The sequence below is a fragment of the Saccopteryx bilineata genome, chromosome X (genome assembly GCF_036850765.1).
Source record: "Saccopteryx bilineata isolate mSacBil1 chromosome X, mSacBil1_pri_phased_curated, whole genome shotgun sequence".
Lineage (NCBI taxonomy): Eukaryota > Metazoa > Chordata > Mammalia > Chiroptera > Emballonuridae > Saccopteryx > Saccopteryx bilineata.
Window position 1 is genome coordinate 34,128,062 of NC_089502.1, and position 21,415 is coordinate 34,149,476.

At 35.3% G+C, this 21,415-nt stretch overlaps 1 protein-coding gene across 4 annotated transcripts in view; it reads right to left on the reverse strand.

Annotated features, from left to right (window-relative positions):
* Positions 1 to 21,415, reverse strand: part of PLS3 (plastin 3) — a 97,024-nt gene that overhangs the window by 60,030 nt on the left and 15,579 nt on the right. Inside the window, exon 1 of one of the 4 annotated variants that reach the window (XM_066249477.1) lies at positions 2,354 to 2,374. The exons of the other annotated variants lie outside the window; for them this stretch is intronic. The gene's annotated coding sequence lies outside the window, so the exon portion shown is untranslated. Of the gene's footprint in view, positions 1 to 2,353; positions 2,375 to 21,415 lie in introns of those variants that run through there. 4 annotated transcript variants of the gene reach the window in all.

Consider the following 21,415-nt stretch of genomic DNA (forward strand, 5'->3'; position numbering starts at 1 on the left):
TTTTTAACATATAGACACAAGAGAAAATAGTACAACAAACACTCATAAGCCTATCACCCAGAGTCTACATTTATTAGTAATTTCCCACAATTGCTTCATTTATAATCCCTTCCTGTCCTTTTTTCCTCTTTTCTTCCTCTTTTTCTATCCTGAATTATTTTAAAGCAAACCCCAGACACCTCAGGATTTCATTTTCTAGAAATTACCTCTATTTTATTCTAGAACCTATCATAAGCCAGATTCTAATCTTTTTTTTTAAAGCACCGATACCTATGAGTCACTGAAATCACAAAGGGTACCCAAGTCTGTGTCATTTCCTGGAGGAATATCCAATACTTCCATTTAAAGTAAAAGCTTCCTCTTCCTTTTTTGTACTTTATAAAAAAAGATAATATCTTAAAGCAATGGCTATTTACAAATAAATAATTAACTTTTGCAATAATAGCAACATTCAATTCAATTTACTCAGATTGAAGACATTCTTTAAATTCTTGCCAAAGAAGAATTTTACAGTTATTTAATTATATCTTAGTTACATTCTAAAAGCTTTTTTGCATGTGATGAATTATACTATAGCAAACCCAAAGACAACAAAATAACATCACTCCTCACTCATCTTTACAAAGCTAAAGTGTATTAACTGCTTGGATGGAAATAGTGTCCTCTTTTTTTTCATTTTTTAATTAATTTTTATGGGGTGACATTGATAAATCTGGGTACATATGTTCAGAGAAAACATCTGCAGATTATTTTCCTCCCCCCTCATTTACCATCACATTCTTGTCCATGTCTCTGAGTCTCATTTTTATGTCCCATCTATGTATGGATTCATATAGTTCTTAGCTTTTTCTGATTTACTTATTTCACTCTGTATAATGTTATCAAGGTCCAGCCATGTTGTTGTAAATGATCCGATGTCATCATTTCTTATGGCTAAGTAGTATTCCATAGTATATATGTACCAAAGCCTTTTAATCCACTTGTCCTCTGACGGACACTTAGGCTGTTTCCAGCCACTGTGGAAAACAGTATAGAGATTCCTCAAAAAATTAAAAATTGAACTGCCTTTTGACCCAGCTATCCCACTTTTAGGAATATACCCCAAGAACACCATAGCACTGTTTGAAAAGAAGAAATGCTCCCCCATGTTTATGGCAGCATTGTTCACAATAGCAAATTGTCCTCTTCTTTTAAGAAGGTCTAATGTCTTCCATATTTCCTAAGTAAACCTTAACACTTTTCAAAAATATCTGAATAATTTATGAATAAAGTATCAGCTGCTAATGAAATTACTTAATCTTTGCGCTTGAAGGGTATTTCCATTTTCCTTTCCTTAGAAAGTTAACATTACAGCTAAGAGCAACCTGCGCACACACACACAACACAAGGCAAGATCCGACTAAGTAACATGTTTCAACTCAAACCAAATATTATGATGTACAACTCAGAAATCATGAGAGATAAAATTTCAGCTTAGACTTTGAGCTAAATTGAGAGCTTATCTATTAGTCACTGAAAAGTATCTCCTGCAGTGTTCCATACCCTACGCATATGGTTCTCAAATATAGTACTTGTTAACTGAAAACTAGATTCTTTTGTTTCATACTTCACTTTTTACTTCATACAGGTGTATTAAGTACAACTACTTGGAGACACTACCCTTAACCCAGAATTGGGGTTTATATACCTAACTATATTGAAACAAGGGCAAGTAGAAGTTACAAGATCACCATGTGATGGAAAACCCTAGTGATTTTGTGAGCACCAAAAATCACTTATCACTATATTATAAAATAACACCACAAAAATTTCATCACCAATCGTTTCATTTATTTTGTAAAGTATAAGTAAACGCTAGGACAACTCTTTGTCACAGGTCATTTTGTAACAGTAAAATACCAATCTAACCAGGACATGTTGTCATGAAAGCTACCTCACCTTATTTCACAGAATATAGAAAAACTATTTAATAGGAATCAAAGGCATTTAAAATCCCATTCTAACCCCACAAAATATAGAGTAATGGTTTCTGTCATTTAAACTTTTGATCATCTAACTTGGTAAGTATGGCTATATAATTAGGATTTCAAAATCAATTTTTAAAAAGTACAAAGTTCCTAAAATAGTCCCTCAAATAAAGAAAAGTCAGACTATTTAAGGAACAGGTTAGATTCTAAACTTCAAAAATTTGTCTTAAATTTGATTCTACCTGAATAAAGAAGATTTAGAAAGTGTCTCCAAATGTTTAACTACCAAAACACATAAGAATTTAAAACTTCTTGAAGTAAATTTCTGCTTAAATATTCAGTAATTTAAAAGTTAGAGCCTAACAAAATTATGTTAAAATAGTTACCCTTCTGCGAAGACGAGAGCAAACCTGTTCTTCTCTTGCAGCTCTAATAAGAGGAACCTCCCACGCTCAGAACACCAATCTGGAAACCCAACATTCTTCTTACAATTGCAACTTTAGAAAGCAAGTCATAACACTTCCTGCTAGAAAAAGAGAACACCCTGACAAAAGAATGATATAATACTTATGAATCCCCTTCCTGTCAACCTCACAGGATTTTTGCCAAGTATTACTGAATTCTAACTTCACAACATTTAGAGAAAACATAATTTTTTCATTCCAGCACCACTGAAATCATGCAAGAACACCAGGGAATTTAAAGTTGATTCAGGTCAAATAGCTACAACCCACATACCTATTTAGAGTTTGAACATTAGCCAAGTAACCTGCTTATTTTAGAAGACGTGGATGGAGCCAGCTTCTCCCCAGTGCCCAAGTCACTAGTCCTTCGTAAAGTACGTTACTTAGAAAGGCGAACCAATTCTCTCAGACGACTTACGTTCTCTAGTCTTCATTTTGATCCAAACTTATTCATATTCTTCATACAACATTTACCCTCCATGAGCTAGGTGTTGTATCTACTACACTTATTTTCTGTTGAAATACATAAGTTGTTAAGTGTAGGAACTATATTTTCTACCAGTGTGGCATATAGGAACTAAGCCAATACTTGAACTGAATTTTTTATTGAGAGGCAAGACTATAGAGCAGTTAAGAGCTCTAGAGCCAGAGTGGGTTCAAATCTAGTTCCACAATTTTTTTTTTTTACTGAGACAGAGAGAGAGTCAGAGAGAGGGATAGACAGGGACAGTCAGACAGGAACGGAGAGATGAGAAGCATCAATTATTAGTTTTTCGTTGCGCATTGTAACACCTTAATTATTCATTGATTGCCTTCTCATATGTGCCTTGACTGCAGGCCTTCAGCAGACCGAGTAACCCCTTGCTTGAGCCAGCGACCTTGAGCTCAAACTGGTGAGCTTTTGCTCAAACCAGATGAGCCCTCGCTCAAGCTGGCGACCTCAGGGTCTCGAACCTGGGTCTTCCGCATCCCAGTCCGACGCTCGACTGCGCCACTGCCCGATCAGGCTAGTTTCACAATTTTTTTTTACCTGTGTGTGTCCATAGCCAAGTAACTTAAGCTCTTGTGCCTATGTTCTCATCAAGAAATGATAATATTAACTACTTCTCATAATAGTAACTACTTTGTATACTGTTGTGATGCTTAAGTGATATAATGTGTGTTTGAATTTAGATCATAGCCTGGCACAAGTAAATATTTGATATATGATTGCTGCTATTTGATATATGATTGCTGAAATTTGCTTTTTAACTTCTTTAGCAATTTTAATCAGTTAATTGCTAAATTCAGCAACTGTTTTGTACAGAGTACCCTTTATGAGAGAGAACAGAAAATCAAGAAAATCAACAGGAGCAAAGAACTAGGCTCAGGAGACCATGTCTAATGCTGAGAATCATTTGAAAGGAAATGGCGTGCAGTGGGAGCATCAGGGTCTTAGGAGTCTGACAAATTTGAAGTCTGTATGACCTTGAACAGATTACTTAGCTTCTCTGAGCCCCATGTTCATATCTATAAATGTGGAGCTAACTCCACATACTTCAAAGGGTTGCTATGATGATTAAATGAGACAATAGAAGTATATAAGAGCATTGGTCTCCAGCAAGGTGCTCAGTAAGTGGCAGCCATTATTATAATTTACTTGGGATAAAACAAGCATGATATCATCTGCTCTATCTACCTAATAAGAATGAAAGTGAGATGATGTCTACTCCAGTCCTTTATAAATAATATAAACCAAATACCGTGAAGCATTTTATGATAACATAATGAATTCCCAGAATAAGGAAGCAACTCACACTGCACTCATTTGTAAAAAGGATTGGACAGTCCCTGTTAGGAGGCAGTGTTCTTTCCTCATCACTGACCACCATTAGCAGACACTGCATTACATTTTATCTCTTTAACAGAAGCACTTAACTTTATTTCATCAATCACAACCCCCCCCCCCAATATCAAAAGGCAACACTATTCAGAACAGAAGGAATATAGCAGCAGGAGCCCGAAGATGTGTTTTTCTATGTCTTTGTCACTGACTCACTGACTGAAGCCTCTTTGACTTTCCCAACTCTTAATTTCTACAAATTTACTATTTGTAAAACAAGCATAGCACTTATCTGACTTTGGTCTGAAAGGGAATACGAGATATTAAGTAACTCTAAAGCACTTCCAGCTACCTGGAAGGATATACATGTATGTATTATCATCATTTTACAGAGAAAATTGGGGCACAGGCAATTGCCTTGGGTAAGAAGACAGTATTAGTGTTAGATCAGAGATGTTGGGGGTTTTCCAGCCTTACTTTTTATTCAGCCACATTTGTCACTCCAGACCATGTAGATGGGTCTGTTCCAAGTGCTCTTAACTTCTTCAATGATAAGGGTACCTGGAAAGGGCTTCCTTGACTTTCATTTGGTCATCTGGAATGTATACACTTTCTAGCACTCTGAACTCTAAGGCTAATCTTTGATCACAGTGAAACCTATCAACACCAAGTTGCTGACTTTAAAATGTATTCACCATAACATAATAGAATTTATTTAAATTACAATACATTGTGGTCAAATTCTAGGAATGGATACTTTCTTCAAAAACGCATAGCTTCTACTTACTAACCGCTATAACATTTCCAGAAAGACTGTTCTATCATATCAGTAGTTCAACCAGTTTTAATCTATGGCCCATTTTGTAACCTTCGAAATGTTTCACTCATCATCTGAGGTATGTGTGATGTGCACAGGGTTGGGGGGGAGAGGAGTGTTTATGTATGTGCATGTGTGTGACTCTGTATGAACAAAATTTCTTTTCTTTTTTTTTTTTCTATTCAGTGAGAGGAGGGTGAGGCAGAAACAGTCTCCCACATGGACCCCTACCGCGATCCATGCAGCAAGCCCACTAGGAGGTGATGCTCTGTACATCTGGAGGGGCATTGCTCCATTGCTCAGCAACTGAGCTCTTCTCAGTGCTTGAGACGGAGGCCATGGAGCCATCCTCAGTGCCCGGGGCCAACTTGCTCCAATTGAGCGATGGCTTCAGAAGAGGAAGAGAAAAAGAAAGAATGAGAGAAAGGAAAGAAGTGAGAGGAGGAGAGGTAGAGAAGCAGATGGGCGATTCTCTGTGTGCCCTGACCGGGAATCAAACCTGGGACATTCACAATCCCAGCTGACGCTCTACCACTGAGCCAACCAGCCAGGGCATATGAACAGAATTTCTAATTTTACTATGAGTTGTGAAGATTGGTTTGGGACTAGACAGTGGCAAGGGTTGTATAATACACTTCACATTTTTATAAGCAGACCACAGAATGAAAGCAACTTTTACATTGCATTTCAAATTCATCATGATGAATGCTGAAGAAAGTCAATGGAAACAAACCTATGTTTTATCTGTTCATGCAATGCTCTTTATCAATCTTTCCCTCTTTCTCTCTCTCCAAACAAATCCATAAATTTAAAAGTTCACACACATGCATCTGTGGACACACACATTTCTTGGGGTGGAAAAGGAAGGAAAGAGGCACACCCTCCACTACATGAGTTTCACAGACTTATCAGTGTAATATAGTGAGAACACAAGACTTAGATATAGTATTTTTAACGCCTCTTCCAACTTTCATTCAAATGTCATGCTCTTCACCACACCCAGTACCGGGTATAGTCTTCCCATGTGTGACACGCTCAGTGAGGTATCTCCTACTATGCTTAATGACACACCTCAGTAACACTAATCTATTATCCTTTAGTGAAACAGGATTTTACCCATCTTTATGATTTATAAAGTAAACAGATAACAACCCCACAGTGAGTGAAGCATTAAAGCAAAGAGATCTAACATAAAATAGGTACCAAATTAACATGCAGAAAATCACTACTGTGATTTTGGACTATACTGAAAAGTTCAGAAAATGTATAGTAGGAACAGTATTGGTTTCACAAACTTCTTGTTGCATGGATGTCAGTTTTAACAATCAAGTACATCTGGTTTATGTACTCATTTTTTTCATATTGGGTAGCAGAATAAACCACACAATATCCTAATTTAAATATTCCAAGGAATGTCTCCCCAATAAGTCTCTATTAGCTTTGTATTGTGTAAAAAAGTAATCTAATCTTTCAAAATGTTAGAATAGAATGTCTTATTATATATTAAATTATAAACCTTGTCCTAATCACTAAAACAAAATGTTAAAATAGATGATAGGTTTAAGTAAGTCTTTAAAAAATTATCAACTGAATTACACACAAGGCAAGGAACTAATTTAAAAGATCTCACTTATATGTGGAATCTAATGAACACAATAAACCAAGGAACAAAACAGTAACAGAGGCAGGGTCACAGGGAACAGATGGACAGCTGTCAGAAGGAAGGGGGAAGAGAGGATGAGATGAAAAAAGGTGAACAGAACCTGACCAGGCAGTGGCACAGTGGATAGAGCATCGACCTGGGATGTTGAGGACCCTGGTTTGAAACCCCAACATCACCAGCTTGAACACGGGCTCATCTGGCTTGAGTGCAGGGTTGCCGGTTTGTGTGTGGGATCACAGACATGACCCATGACCCTGTGCTCACTAGCTTGAGCCCAAAGGTCGCTGGCTTGAAGCCCAAGGTCACTGCCTTGGCTGGAGCCCCTTGGTTAAGGCACACATGAGAAAGCAATCAATGAACAACTAAGGTGCCGCAACTATGAGTTGATGCTTCTCATCTCTCTCCCTTCCTGCCTGTCCGTTTGTCCCTCTCTCTCTTGCTTGCTTAAAAAAAGGTGAAAGGATTAGCCAAAATTATATATACATAACACATATATACAAACAACAGGGTAACACTAGCCAGAGGGGTAGGGAGGGTGGAGATAGGAAAAGGGGGACCAAGAAGGGAAAATAAGGGTGGAAAGAAATTTTGTAGAGGCATGGGGGCATGATGCAGTGGTAGAGGGTGTTAAATTGCATGGGATACTGAAACCATGTCAACACAATAAATTAAAAATAAAAAATAGTAAAAAAAGACATTTGTGGTGACTATACTTAACAATACTAAGTTGTATATTTAAAAGTTGCTAAGAGAGTAGATCTTAAAAGTTCTCATCACAAGAAAAAAAACTGCACTATGTGAGGTGATGGATGTTAACTATATTTATTGTGCTGATCACTTAAAAATATATAAAAATAGCAAATCACGTTGTATACCTTAAACTAATACAATGTTATATGTCATTTATTTTTCAATTAAACTGGAAAAAAGACATCTGTGCTCTGTTCATAGCTAATAAAATCATACAATGGAGTAACTCATGTGCTCTATACCATTGTATCCTGAGGGACTCTCATTCAAAAAAAGATGGATAGAAAAGGAAAGAAAATAAGAAAGGAGAGGAAGCAAAAATAAAACATCCTATTAACTAAGCAGTTCCTAAACTTTTTGGCCTTAGGACCTGAAAATCTCAAAGAGCTATTCGATAGTTGTGTTAGATCAGTCAATGTAATTTATCAAGTTAGAAATTACAACTAGGAAATATAATTATTTAAAAACAAAAGTAAACCCATTACATGATAATATAAATAACATTTTAAAATAAAAATGTAACTATATTTTCAAAAAACTCTAGCAAGAAGAATATATTGTAGTATGTTTAGATTTTTGCAATTGTCTTACTGTTTAAATTAATACAATGATACAATGACAGCTAGATTTTCACATCTACTTCTGCACTCAATCTGCTGCAATATGTTGCTTGGATCAAGTATATAAGAAAATATGGTCTCTTATCAACATGTTGTTGAAGAAGAAATGATTTTAAGAGCCTTTTCAGATAATTACGGATTTTCTTCTTTATAATACTATGCCAAAACTCGAGAAGTGGAAATTTATTTAATGTTAGTTACAGTGTGGAATAAAATACCGAATAATTAATTTTTCATACTCCGTTATATTAAAATTTATTGGTCTACCTTATACTCTAAAGCAGTGGTAGTCAACGTGGTCCCTACCGTCCACTAGTGGGCGTTCCAGCTTTCATGGTGGGCAGTAGTGGAGCAACCAATGTATAAGTAAAAAGATAGATTTAACTATAGTAAGTTGTTTTATAAAGATTTATTCTGCCAAACTTAGTGAAAATCTGACATAAAGTACTTGGTAAGTAATTATTATTATATGCTTTAGCTTGCTATAACTCTGCTTTATAAATTTTATAAAGTAAAGTTACTTCCCTACTTTATAAATCACCATTACTGTGGAACCGGTGGGTGGTTAGAACATTTTGCTACTAACAGAGATACAAAAGTGGGTGGTAGGTATGAAAAGGTTGACTACCCTGCTCTAAAGGGACTTTTCACCCATGCTTGATTTTGTAACATCATGTACTGATCATTTGGAACAATACTGCTTGACTAATGCAGATCTTCCAAATGCTGTCACACTTCATTTTACAGTAGCTAACAAATCACTTTCAATAAAAACACCATCAATGTCATTAGAAAAGTCTAAATATTGACACTTGGTGGCTGATGCAAATTTGCAAAAATTTGAATTTTTTGCTTGAAAGCCTAATTTTATCATTGGCAGCAGATAATCTCAGTTTTTCTTGCAGTGATAGGCACACTTGATTCATTTTTGATAAAATATGGGTCAAATATTCAGGCTGGAATAATGAATTAATGTATCATTTCATCTTTAAAATAAAAGCAGTTTTCTGTTATTAAAAATACAGCTAATTTGGCTTGCAACTCAAACAATTGGAAAAGTGCTTTTCCTAAAGACACCCATTGTACATCCACACACAGCAGAAATGTTTTAAAGTACTTGCTATCATGTCACATGGACTATTTTTTTTTTTTACAGAGAGAGAAAGAAAGTCAGAGAGATGGATAGATAGGGACAGACAGGAACAGAGAGAGATGAGAAGTATCAATCATCAGTTTTTCGTTGCGACACCTTAGTTGTTCATTGATTGCTTTTTCATATGTGCCTTGACCAGGGGCCTTCAGCAGATTGAGTAACCCCTTGCTCGAGCCAGCGACCTTGGGTCCAAGCTGGTGAGCTTTTGCTCAAATCAGATGAGCCCGTGCTCAAGCTGGCAACCTTGGGGTCTCAAACCTGGGTCCTCCACATCCCAGTCCGATGTTCTATCCACTGTGCCACCGCCTGGTCAGGCTTGTCACATGGACTATTAAAAAGATGTATATCTAAGAGTTGAGATTTAATAAAATTAGTATTTCCTGCTTCATCAAGGATATTCATAAATGAAAACCATTTTGTAGGTCTTTTTCTGAAAGGGAGGGCATAACGTTGAACACAGTAACTAAGACAGTGTGGTGCTACTCCCTTGCATGCAAAGGCTCCAGTTTTACCCACCAGCATAAATGATAACACAGTGAAAAGTCAAGTAATATTTTATGCAAGTAATTTTGACTGTTCCATTTTTTTGAGAACTGCTGCTTAATATAGTGATATTTATAATGGAGTTATTCATTTTTAGAGACTAAAAACATAAGCTCTGTAGGCTTCAAAGAATTTCAAAACTGAGAATACAATGACCAGAATAGGTTTTTAACATGAATTCTGTGCTAATGAATTATGAAAAGAAAAATTAATGCATTAATATCAATTTTGAGGGGACCAATCTACAGTCCGCACATTTTGCAGAATCAGGATCATGTCCATGAGTCATGAATTTATCAAGATCATATTGTTTAGTAACTTTTGATACATTTTTTAAAAAAGATGAGAAAGGAAATATATTTATTACAAAACTACTTAAAAAGTATCCAGCTCTTAGGGAGCAAATCATATTTTTCTCCTGATAAACTATAAGTTTCTTATTCTGACAATCTAGAACAGAAAGGGTTTGAAAGTTAAACTGTATGAAATGCAAAAATTATTACTATTTTAAAATAATACAAAGTAAGGGCACTATAATACTTATGGGTAAAATAATATGTGGGTTATTGTAAAGCAAATCCCAAACAACAAATAAAAATGAAGAGCAGAGAAAAGATAAAATGAGAACATCAAATATTGAGAATTGTTGAAGTAAGTGCTATCTTACTTTCTATGTTTCAACATTTCTATAAAAATACAGTTAAAGAAATTTCATATGCTTGTATGAAAGTATTTGGTATTTTGGAAAACAAAAAATAATATTCCCGGTTTATCTTTATTCACTAAACAAACACTGAAGGAACATCCTCTCTGTAAAAGCCACTGGACTACACAGCATCAGGAAATATAAAATTTATGAAATGTGTCTTTTGCATCCAATGGGCTCAGAATGTCTGTGTCCATATATGTAATCAATTCCCTAAAATGTTTAGTATAATGCCTCCATAATGCCTCCATTATGTCCATCATAAGGGGTACTTAGATAATTGCAAATCATTACAATGCAATTTTAAGGAAAAAGACAGGAATAGTGGCATGAAAAGAAAATAGAAAAAGAAAACTTAAAAAATAAGAAACGAGACTCTTTGGTTTTCCTCTATAAAAGGAAGTGAATAAAAGATGTGAGCAAATATGGGCATGATCACATCATTTTTCCACCACAACCCATCATCTTATTTCACTTCAGGACAGGAACCATCATGTCATCTCCTTTGAGTCACCTCTCATACTACTCACACAGGCAAAAATAACTGGGCAGTCCATTCATTTTCCACAGTGAATGTTAAATATATTAAGTACTCTATAATTCTTCAGACTGAAGACAATGCTTACAAATGCCATACTTCAACATTAATTTCCAGGACTACTACATCTTTTAATTGTCACCCCCCTCCTCAAATCAAGCCCATCTAAAGAATATATTTACAAGTTAAACTGGTAACACTCCCCAGTTACTTAAGGGGTCTAATTATAACACTGATCACAGATAAGTAAAAAATAAAAGTGAGAATCAAATAATCAAAATGTAAATAAAATTTGAAGAAAATCAGATGTTTACTTTACTTTAATTATCATCTAACTAATTGCCATATACGTATATTATAAATTGTCAAATTTCCCCTATTCAAACTTCAGATAAAATGTGCAGCAGTTCTCAAAACTTATCTGAAAAATTTTTTTTCCAGTGATGAGAGAGGGAGAGAGAGGTAGGAAGGGAGAGTGAAAGAGAGAAGCATCAACTCATTGTTTCACTTAGTTGTGCACTCACTGGTTGCTCCTCATATGTGCCTGACTGGGGATGGAACCCGGGGGACTTCACATGCTGGGAGGGTTCTTTATTCATTGAGCCATCCGGCCAAGGCAAAGTCTTCACTTTTACAAAATAAAAAGCATTTCAGAGAAAAGAAATGGGGTGGAAATGATAAAGAACTTTGAATTTTATCATGTTTTCCCTCAAAATTGCTACACAAAAAATAAAGAAAAATCTCACTTGGCTGTGAAAATATTACTACTTTACCTTTCTAAGCTTTAAAACAACTATTTTTTGACCTCATAAGGAATAATCAAACCTTCAAAAGAAAAAGCTGCTTTAGCATTTCCAGCCTGCCTGCCCTAGTCCAAAATTAACCTTGTCAGTTCTTAAGAAGACATATAAAACCTCTTTAAATGACTAATTCACATGAAGTGGTAACATGAAGCCACAGTTTATAAGATGCTGTTTCTACTTGTTACCAGATGTTTCTATCTCTTCAAAGTGTTAAATGCATTCATGAAGAGGTTCAGATATGTTTGCATGTAAAATATTTTCTGACTTCCGCTGTTATTGTGGTGACATGTTCCAAAAGAAAAATTGCCAATATTCACTTAAAAAATCACCAAGTACTTTGTTAGTTTAATTCTTCCATGTAATTCTTGAAACACATATATACACTTTCTAAACACAACATAAGTTAATTCCATTTTATTGGGAGTTTGTCATGAACAGTCCACTTAGAGTTCTAGCTGAAAAATCCAAATTTGTGTGAGAATACTTTTGGAATTTTTTTTAGACAAATAAACAATCATCACCTGTATATACTATAGGGTTCCTTTGCCAGGTATAATTCAACAATTGCAGCGTTTTCTACTTCTACCCATTCTTCTCTTATGTTAACTTATTTGGTTATGTTGCCATTAAGATTTTATTAGCTTAATTTAAAAGATTTTAATCTCTAGCCATAGTTCAATTCAACAACAATGGTTGCTATTTTCTACACATAATGGTCATTGTTAAGTTTGGCTCAACACAGAATCCAGAACACAATGTAGATTTATCCTTAAAATTGGCAGCAAAAATAACGTAGCATCATAAAGTGTTATATCCCCTTTCTATTCAAACAATGCTCACATGGTGAGATGATATGGTGCCCTATGTGATGAGATGAAGTGAGGTATAAGATGTAGGCATTGTGACATAGTATTAAGCCACTTACTATAAGGGTTACTTGAACACAAGCACCATGAGACAGTGACAGCTGACCTGATAACTGACATGGTCACTAAATGACTTACAGGTGGGGAGCATATAACGGTTGGATATGCTGGACAAAGGGATAACTCCTGTCCCTTGGTGGGATGGAGTGGGACAGTGCAAGATTTCATCACGCTACTCAGAATAGTGCACAATGTAAAACTTATAAATTGACAAATTGTTTATTTATGGAATTTTCCATTTCATATTTTCAGATTGTGATCGACCACAGGTAACTGAAACCACAGAAATGAAACCACAGATGAAGGAAGAGGAGTGGGGGAGACTATATAATGAGACTAAGTCTCATTATAATTAATTCTGCCACCAAAGTGACTTTTGTGGCCTTCACTTACTAAAAATCATCGAGTTAGCAAAAAGTCATCTATGCAAGAGTAACTTCTTACCTTTCCTAGTTTGTCTTTCTCCCTGGTACTATGTTATCTCAGAAATTAGCTAAAGCCACTAGCAGGGTTCTTTTGATGAGATAAGCTATCTTAATCTCACTGGCTCTAAGAATTCCTGCTTTAGAGAATGAGCTTTTAAAAGTCTCTCATTAGACCAAATAAATACAAAAAATACAGATAAATTGTATTTGAAGAAAGAAGTTGAGATATCTGTTTATGATGAGTACCATTATATAGAGGTGGACAAAAGTAAGTTTATAGTTGTGAGAATGGGAAACACTGTTTTGTATTATTATTTATTATTTTGCATACAAACAACTATAAACCACTTGTCTCCCCTACCCCCCATATTGCTTTCTTCCTTCACAGGATATGTAGCTATACATTTGCTGTAGCTGTTAGGAGTAGGTGAAGAAAAAAATCACTGATACTAGTGGAGGCAAATTTCACTGTAATGATAATGCTAAAACTATGAACCATATGCTATAACATAGAGAAGTTTTCATTATTGGGAAGTAATTCTGCTAACTGTATTTAAGGCAGTATAATTAGACGTGATTTTCAAATTCCTTCTTTCTAAGTCTAACCACTTAATACCATATTCATAATGTTATAGGCCACCAGTGATATAGTATTTTGTTAAAGCAATAAGGGCCAATTTATAATATAAACAAGATAGAAAAAAGAGCCAAAGGGTTTTTTTTGTGCCTTCATCCTGAACCATTAAGTTTCTTTAGCTTTTTTTTTTTTTAACACTTAATAGTTTCCAAGAGTCCTTTTTAAATTAAAAGCTGCACCAGATTCTTTTTGTAATTTTGAAAATGTTATTTTGTGGCCTTGGCCAGTTGGCTCAGTGGTAGAGCATTGGCCTGGTGTGCGGAAGTCCCGGGTTTGATTCCAGCCAGGGCACACAGGAGAAGCACCCATCTGCTTCTCCATCCTTCCCCCTCTCTTTTTTCACTGTCTATCTCTTCCCTTCCCGCAGCCAAGGCTCCATGGGAGCAAAGTTGGCCCAGGCGCTGAGGATGGCTCCATGGCCTCCATCTCAGGCACTGGAATGGCTCTGGTTGCAATGGAGCAATGGCTCAGATGGGCAGAGCATTGCCCCCTGGTGGGCATGCCAGGTGGATCCTGGCTGGGAGCATGCGGGAACCTGTCTATCTACTCTTCTCTCACTTGGAAAAAGAAGAAAAAAATGTTATTTTGCATAATCAAACCATGAGAATGCACAAAAGTTCTAATTTAAAAACTTTGACTTACTATTCATCAATAACAAAAGCATTCCAAACTTCAATATCCTAATCCCAATGACAGTGGCACATTATATTTTGCTATTTGGGGAAATGCATTTATCTGAGACAACAGAAGGCATAAACCATACTTTCATTAAGACAGAACAATAGGTTTAAGAATCTTATAGACCACTTATAGAAATCTAATGAGTGGTATTAAAATTTTCTAGAAGTAACTTTTCAAAAAATTTTAAATTAACAAACAAATCAATAATTTAGAACTTGAATGTTATATACCTAAATCAAAAAAGAATGTGTCATTCCTTTGGGGGGAAAAGCTTCAATTCTGGTGATTAAAAAAGATATCCAAGTTATAGAAAACAACCAGTTACTGTATTTTTCGCTTCGTAAGATGCACTTCCCCTCCCTCCAAAAATGGAGGGGGAAACGCCCATGCGTCTTATGGAGCGAAAAATATGGTATTTTATTATTAAATATTTTAACACATTATTTGGTTCAGAATATTTTTTTCTTATTTTCCTCCTTAAAATCCTAGGTATGTCTTATGGTCAGGTGCATCTTATAAAGAAAAAAATATGGTAATATTCATTCAATGATTTAAAAATTATAAAAATAGGCACTTTAGAAAATAATAACTACTATGAGAGTATAGAAAAAGTGAAGTTATCTTTCTTAATGGAATTATCATTTTAACTTAATACTATATATGCAATCTCAAAATTCTAGTTTATTAATACAATATCTATCAACATTCTGGCACAGTTTATTTTATAGTCATAGACCAGTTTATTCCAAAAATTTTATGTGGTAAAAACAGGTCTTAGAATAGGTGAAATATATTGAAAATAATGTGGGTGGAATCACTCACTTATAGCTATAGCAATCAAGACAGACCAATAGACACAGGACAATGAAAGAGATCAGAGAAGCCAGAAATACACCTATACAAATATACTCAACTGCTTTTGACAAGGATGCAAAAGCACATTAGTGGAAGAATGGTGCTGAAGCAACTGGACAATCATAAGGAAAAAAATAACTTTGTCCTAAATCTGATACCTTAGCACAAAAATAAACTAAAAAAATAGGTCACGGACTTAAATGGGAAACAAAACACCAAAAAACTTGAGAAAAAAATTCTGAGAAATTCTTCAGAAACCAGGTTTGGTGAAGAAGTCTTAGTCATGTCACCAAAAAGTCCATTAAAGGAAATATTAATAAATTTGGCCTTGCCAAAATAAATACTTTTGTTCTATGAAAGGCCTTGTTTAGAAGATCTAAAGACAAGCTACAAAGTAGGAGAAAATATCTGTATAGCACATATCTGACAAAGGATTATTTTCTAGATATATAAAGATCTCTCAAAACTCAACATTAAAAAAACAATCCCCCCAAAGAACCAATCCAATTAAAAAATAGACAAAAGATACAGAAACACATTTCACCGAAGAGGATATAGATGTGGAAAATAAACACATAAAAAGATATTCAACATCATTAAGCACTGGAAATGCAAAATGAAACCAAAATGAGATATCACTATATACTTATCAAAATGGCTAAAATAAAAAAATAATGACAATACAAAATGCTGACAAGGATATGGAAAAACTGGACCACTCTTCGTGGGGAAGTAAACAGTACAGTCACTGTGGAAAAATATTTTGGTAGTTTCTTAGAAAACTAAACATGAAACTTTCATACAACCCAGCAATTGCACTCTTCGTTTATTAATTCTGGAGAAACAAAACTTACATTCACACAAAAATCTGTACACAAATGTTTACAACAGCTTTATTTTTAATAGTCAAAATCAGAAAAGGCCCAGATATCCTTCAGTGGGTGAATGGTTAAATAAACTGTGGTTTATCTACACCATGGTATACTACTCAGCAATGAAAAGGACGTATTGATATAGATAACTTAGATGAATCTCCAGAGACTTATGCCGAGTAAAAAAATCAATCCCCCAAATTTACATATTCGAATCCCATTTTTTTTTTTTTAAATTTATTTTTTATTTTTTTATTTTTATTTATTCATTTTAGAGAGGAGAGAGAAAGAGAGACAGAGAGAGAGAGGAGAGAGAGACAGGGGGAGGAGCTGGAAGCATCAACTCCCATATGTGCCTTGACCAGGCAAGCCCAGGGTTTTGAACCAGCGACCTCAGCATTTCCAGGTCGACGCTTTATCCACTGCGCCACCACAGGTCAGGCCTCGAATCCCATTTTTATAGTATTTTTAAACTGACAAAATTATACAAATGGTGAACAGACCAGTTGTTCCCAGCAGTAAGAAATGGAGGGGGAGAAAGCTGGAGTTCGTGTGTGTGTGTGTGTGTGTGTGTGTGTGTGTGTGTGTGTGTGTGTTTGTTGTTATAAGAAAGTAACAAAAGGTATTCTAATGGTGATGAAACTCTTCTGTATCTTGACTATATCAATTTCAATACCTTGACTTTGATATTGTATTATAATTTTGCAAAAGGTTATCATTGAGGGAAATGGGGTACACGGTACATAGGATCTCTGTGGCATTTCTTGTAAGTAATATGTCTAAGATTGTTGCAAAGTAAAAAGTTTAACTGAAAAATCTAATTTAGAGTTAAATACAGAATATATTACAATTAAATTAATAGAAAAAAGGGGAAAATTTACTTGTTTTAACTCCATTTTCTGTTTTAAACATTATTTCCATTAATCTTTTCAAAACATTATTGATGTAACTACTAACATAATATCCTTAGCATATACAATCAATCTATGACTCCACTAGAATAGTTGATCTAGGTAAAGCAATTTCTTTCTTTTGAAAACCCAAATTAAAAGCTGATATAAAGGAGAATTTCAGGGTTAAAACCCATCAATGCATGACAATTTAGGTATTTGTTATTCAAAATAGATTTTACTTGTTCAAATGCTATTTCTTCCTAGTTATTCACATGGCTCACCCCTTGATTTCCTTCACGACCTGCCTCAAATAACTCCCTCTCAGTGAAACCTACTTTTACTGTTATTTGAAATAACAATGCCCTTCTTTCCACACCCTATTCCTTCAATCTTATTTTAATTTTCTATATTAATTAATAAATAAATTTCTATATGAATTGACTATATTATATCAACATTTACTTTCTATATGCCTCTAGTAGGATGTAAACTTAATAAAGGTGGTGATCATTTTTGTTTGTTTCAGTCACAGGTATAACTCCCAATGCCTGGAATAGGACTAGACATATAATAGACAGTAAATATTTTAAAAAGTGAATAAAATGGAAATATTTTTCTTGGTGATAAAATAATACAAATACTGGTTCTATAAGAGTGACAAAATCTAGTTTAGAAGAAATCAAAATTGATAGAACCTTATAAGTTATACCCAATATACTATATTGGAATTAGAGTGTTCAAAATCTTTTCAATGTATTACAATATAGGAAACTTTAAGATCAATAATTAGGACTGCAGTTTTGTTAGGATAAGGAGTACTTTGGATTAAAGATATGACATAGCAAAATAATTTACAAATGCAAAGCTATTGCTAATGGCTTTCCATTAGCTATGAAGGAGCTGGAAGTTGCTTTAGGTACAGGTGAAGTGAATTTCAAAAAGTTCATGTCAATTTTAGTAACACGGCACCTGCCATTTTGTTAACATCTGAAAGAAAACAACAGTTAGCATAAACTGATTCAGGGAAGAAGAGGGAGAAGAGGCGTTCTTGTTAAACAAAGTTGAACCCTGGATGTGGTGTTTAAATTTATGCTGAGAAGAGTGATGGATCAGGTAGGTATCAGAAGACCTCTATGGCTATCTTCAACCATGGACCACCATGTGCTGAAGCATATCAAAATCAATTAAACTTCTGTTGCCTTATGTGTAAAACATTAGTGGCAAATTAGACTCTGAGCTCTTCAAATAATGACATATTGTTTTATTCATCTTAGTGATACCAGTGCATGGAATCTGTTAACGAGTACAGACCTATTAAATGGATTTAGTAATTACATAGAAAGTTCTAATTGCATTTTACAGAAATTGTAGCTTTTATTGACTGAACTTCCTCTCTCAGAAAAGCTTATCCTTTCCTAATGGGCCTGCAAGATACTAACTGCCCGTAAGAGCAGTGAGACTGTGGCCAGGAATTTCTCTGTGTGTGAATTCAGAAGATATTGGCGGAGTTGGGTTCTAGGCGTCATTAGCTATTCTGACCTTATGCCATGCAGGTGACTCTGGGGTCAAAGGTACTTGAGAGAAAAGCTTTGGTTTGAAACTGAAAGTGATATATATATTTTTTACCATCTTTGGATAGATAATCCCTCATTTTCATATTCTCCCCTAAAAACTCAAAAGGTAAAGACTTCTTCAATATTAATGCCATGCTTTCTAAAACACCAAGCTCTTCTGAAAATGTCAAGTGTTAAATGTACTTAATAGCATTTTTGAATGGATGCATAAATAATTAGTACTAATGGTCACCTCCTGGGAAGGGAAGTGGGAATTGGGGTCAGGGCAGAAGGCTTCATTCCTTTTCTTTGTGCTCCTTTCTATCTTTTCAGTTTTGTTTTGTACATATTATCTCATATTTTAAAAGTAAAATTCAAAAATAAATATATTAGACTGGCCAGGTGGTGGCATAATGCATAGAGCATCAGCCTGGGACACTGAGGACCCAAGTTCAAAACCCTGGGGTCGCTGGCTTGAGCACAGGCTCATCTGGTTTGAACGCAGGCACACCAACTTGAGTGCAGGGTCATCTGCTTGAGCATAGGATCATAGACATGACATCACGGTTGCTGGCTTGAGCAAGGGGTCACTGGCTCGGCTGGAGCCCACCAGTCAAAGCACATATGAGAAAGCAATCAATGAACAACTAAGGTGCCTCATTTCTCTCCCTTCCTGTCTGTCTGTCCCTGTCTGTCTCTCTCTAAATATATATTTAGAGATGTGTAAATATATATATATATATTTAGAGATGTGTAAATATATATATATTTAGAGATGTGTGTGTGCATGCATATGTGTGTGTATATATATTATATTATATATATTATATATTATATATATTATATATATTATATATATATTAGATGTGACCAATAATGCTTTAGGCAGACTAAAATGATTGTGTTTAAAGCATTTATCATTTACTTCTCTGCATTTAATACTGCTCACCTTTAGTTCTTAGAGATGGTGTTTAGTAAATGTGTTTAAACAAGGAATTTGTAAACATTTACTATAAAATAAATTTTCAAAAGGTGATTATACAACTTTTACAGGATTTCCATTTTTCAAGTAAAAATACTACTAAAGACAAAGGTACTGGGAACAAGCTAGTAAGCATCAGGAAACAAGAAAGTATAGCTATACTTAGATGTAGAAATCAATACTGCTCAGAGTCAATCAAAACAAGGATTTACATTAACAGCAGAGTAGTGGTAAATGAAATATTATCTTCTCAGTACCACCTCTAACTAATTAGGTGACCTGTGGTTAGACATTTAATATTAATGTGTCCCATATTTATAATAGCCAAAAAGTGAAAATAATCCAAATGTCTATCAATGGGTAAATAAACAAATGTTATATCCATTCAATGGAATATTATTCAGCTATAAAAAGGAATAAAGTACTGTACTGATATACACCATAATGTGAATGAACCTTGACAATATTATGCTAAGTAAAAGAACCCACACACTCACTATGTTACATATAAGACTACATACTATATGATACATTCATACGAATTCCAGAATGATGAAATCTATAAGAGACAGAAAGTAGACTAGTAGTTATTTAGAGCTGAGAAGGTGGAGGGTTGGAGAGAATGATAGCTTGAGAGTATGGGGTTTCTTTCTGAAGTAATGAAGATGTTTGAAAAATGACTGTGGGAATGGAATGATTGCCTATATCTCTGAATATACTAAAATCCAGTGAAATGTACACATGGGTGGTATGGAATGTGAATTATATCTCAATAAAAGTGCTTTAAAAAGTAAAAAGGGGGGCTTTCAGTCAAGGTGGCAAAGTAGGTAAGTGTTGTGCTCACCTGCCCCAACTATAGTAAAATTACAACTAACTTACAGAACGACACCCTTGAGAACCATCTGAAGACTAGCTGAATAGAACTCCTATTAACTAAGGATAGAGAGAAGAAACCAGGTGAAGACAGGTAGAAGAGAGGTAGAAGAGGCAAGATGGGCTGGTCCCACACCCACATGTGGTCATTAAAAATTAGGAGGGAGATTGACGTGTGGTGGTGCAGTGGATAAAGTATTGTATGAACCTGGAATGCTGAGGTCACCAATTCAAAACTCCAGGCTTGCCCAGTACAACAAACAACTACTATGAGCTGATGCTTCCTGCTCCTCCCCATCCCTGTCTCTCTCTCTCTCTCTCTCTCCTCTCTATAAAATTAATAAGTAAAAATCTTAAATAATTAGGAGGAATAATTAAAATAATTTTAAAAATAATTAATCAACTGCAAGGTCCACCCTGAAGAGCGAGGGTTCCAAGCCCCACACTGGACTCCAAAGCCCAGGCCACCAGTAGGGGAAGAGTCCCCAGAACAGGTGGCTGTGAAAATCAGCAGGGACTTAGTTGAGGTGAGATATAGAGCTGCTGCAGACACAGGCATCCTCTTAAAGGGCCTGCACAGAGACTTATTTACTCACACTCACCCTAAGCTCCAGTGAAGGAACAGCAATTTGAAATGCACCAGGGATATAGGAGGAGAAACTGAATTGTCTGGCTTTAAGATGATGGCTGGAGAGGCAACAGAAGCTGGGATGCCACTGTTCTTTTGTGGATTCCCTCATCCCCCACCCACTACCACACCCTGCAGTCACAGCAGATGCCAAAATTGAGTCTCTGTTAACCCAGTTAACACAGCAATCACCCTGCCCTAGTGATCTCTGAGACACAGACTCACCCAATTATGCATGTAGCTA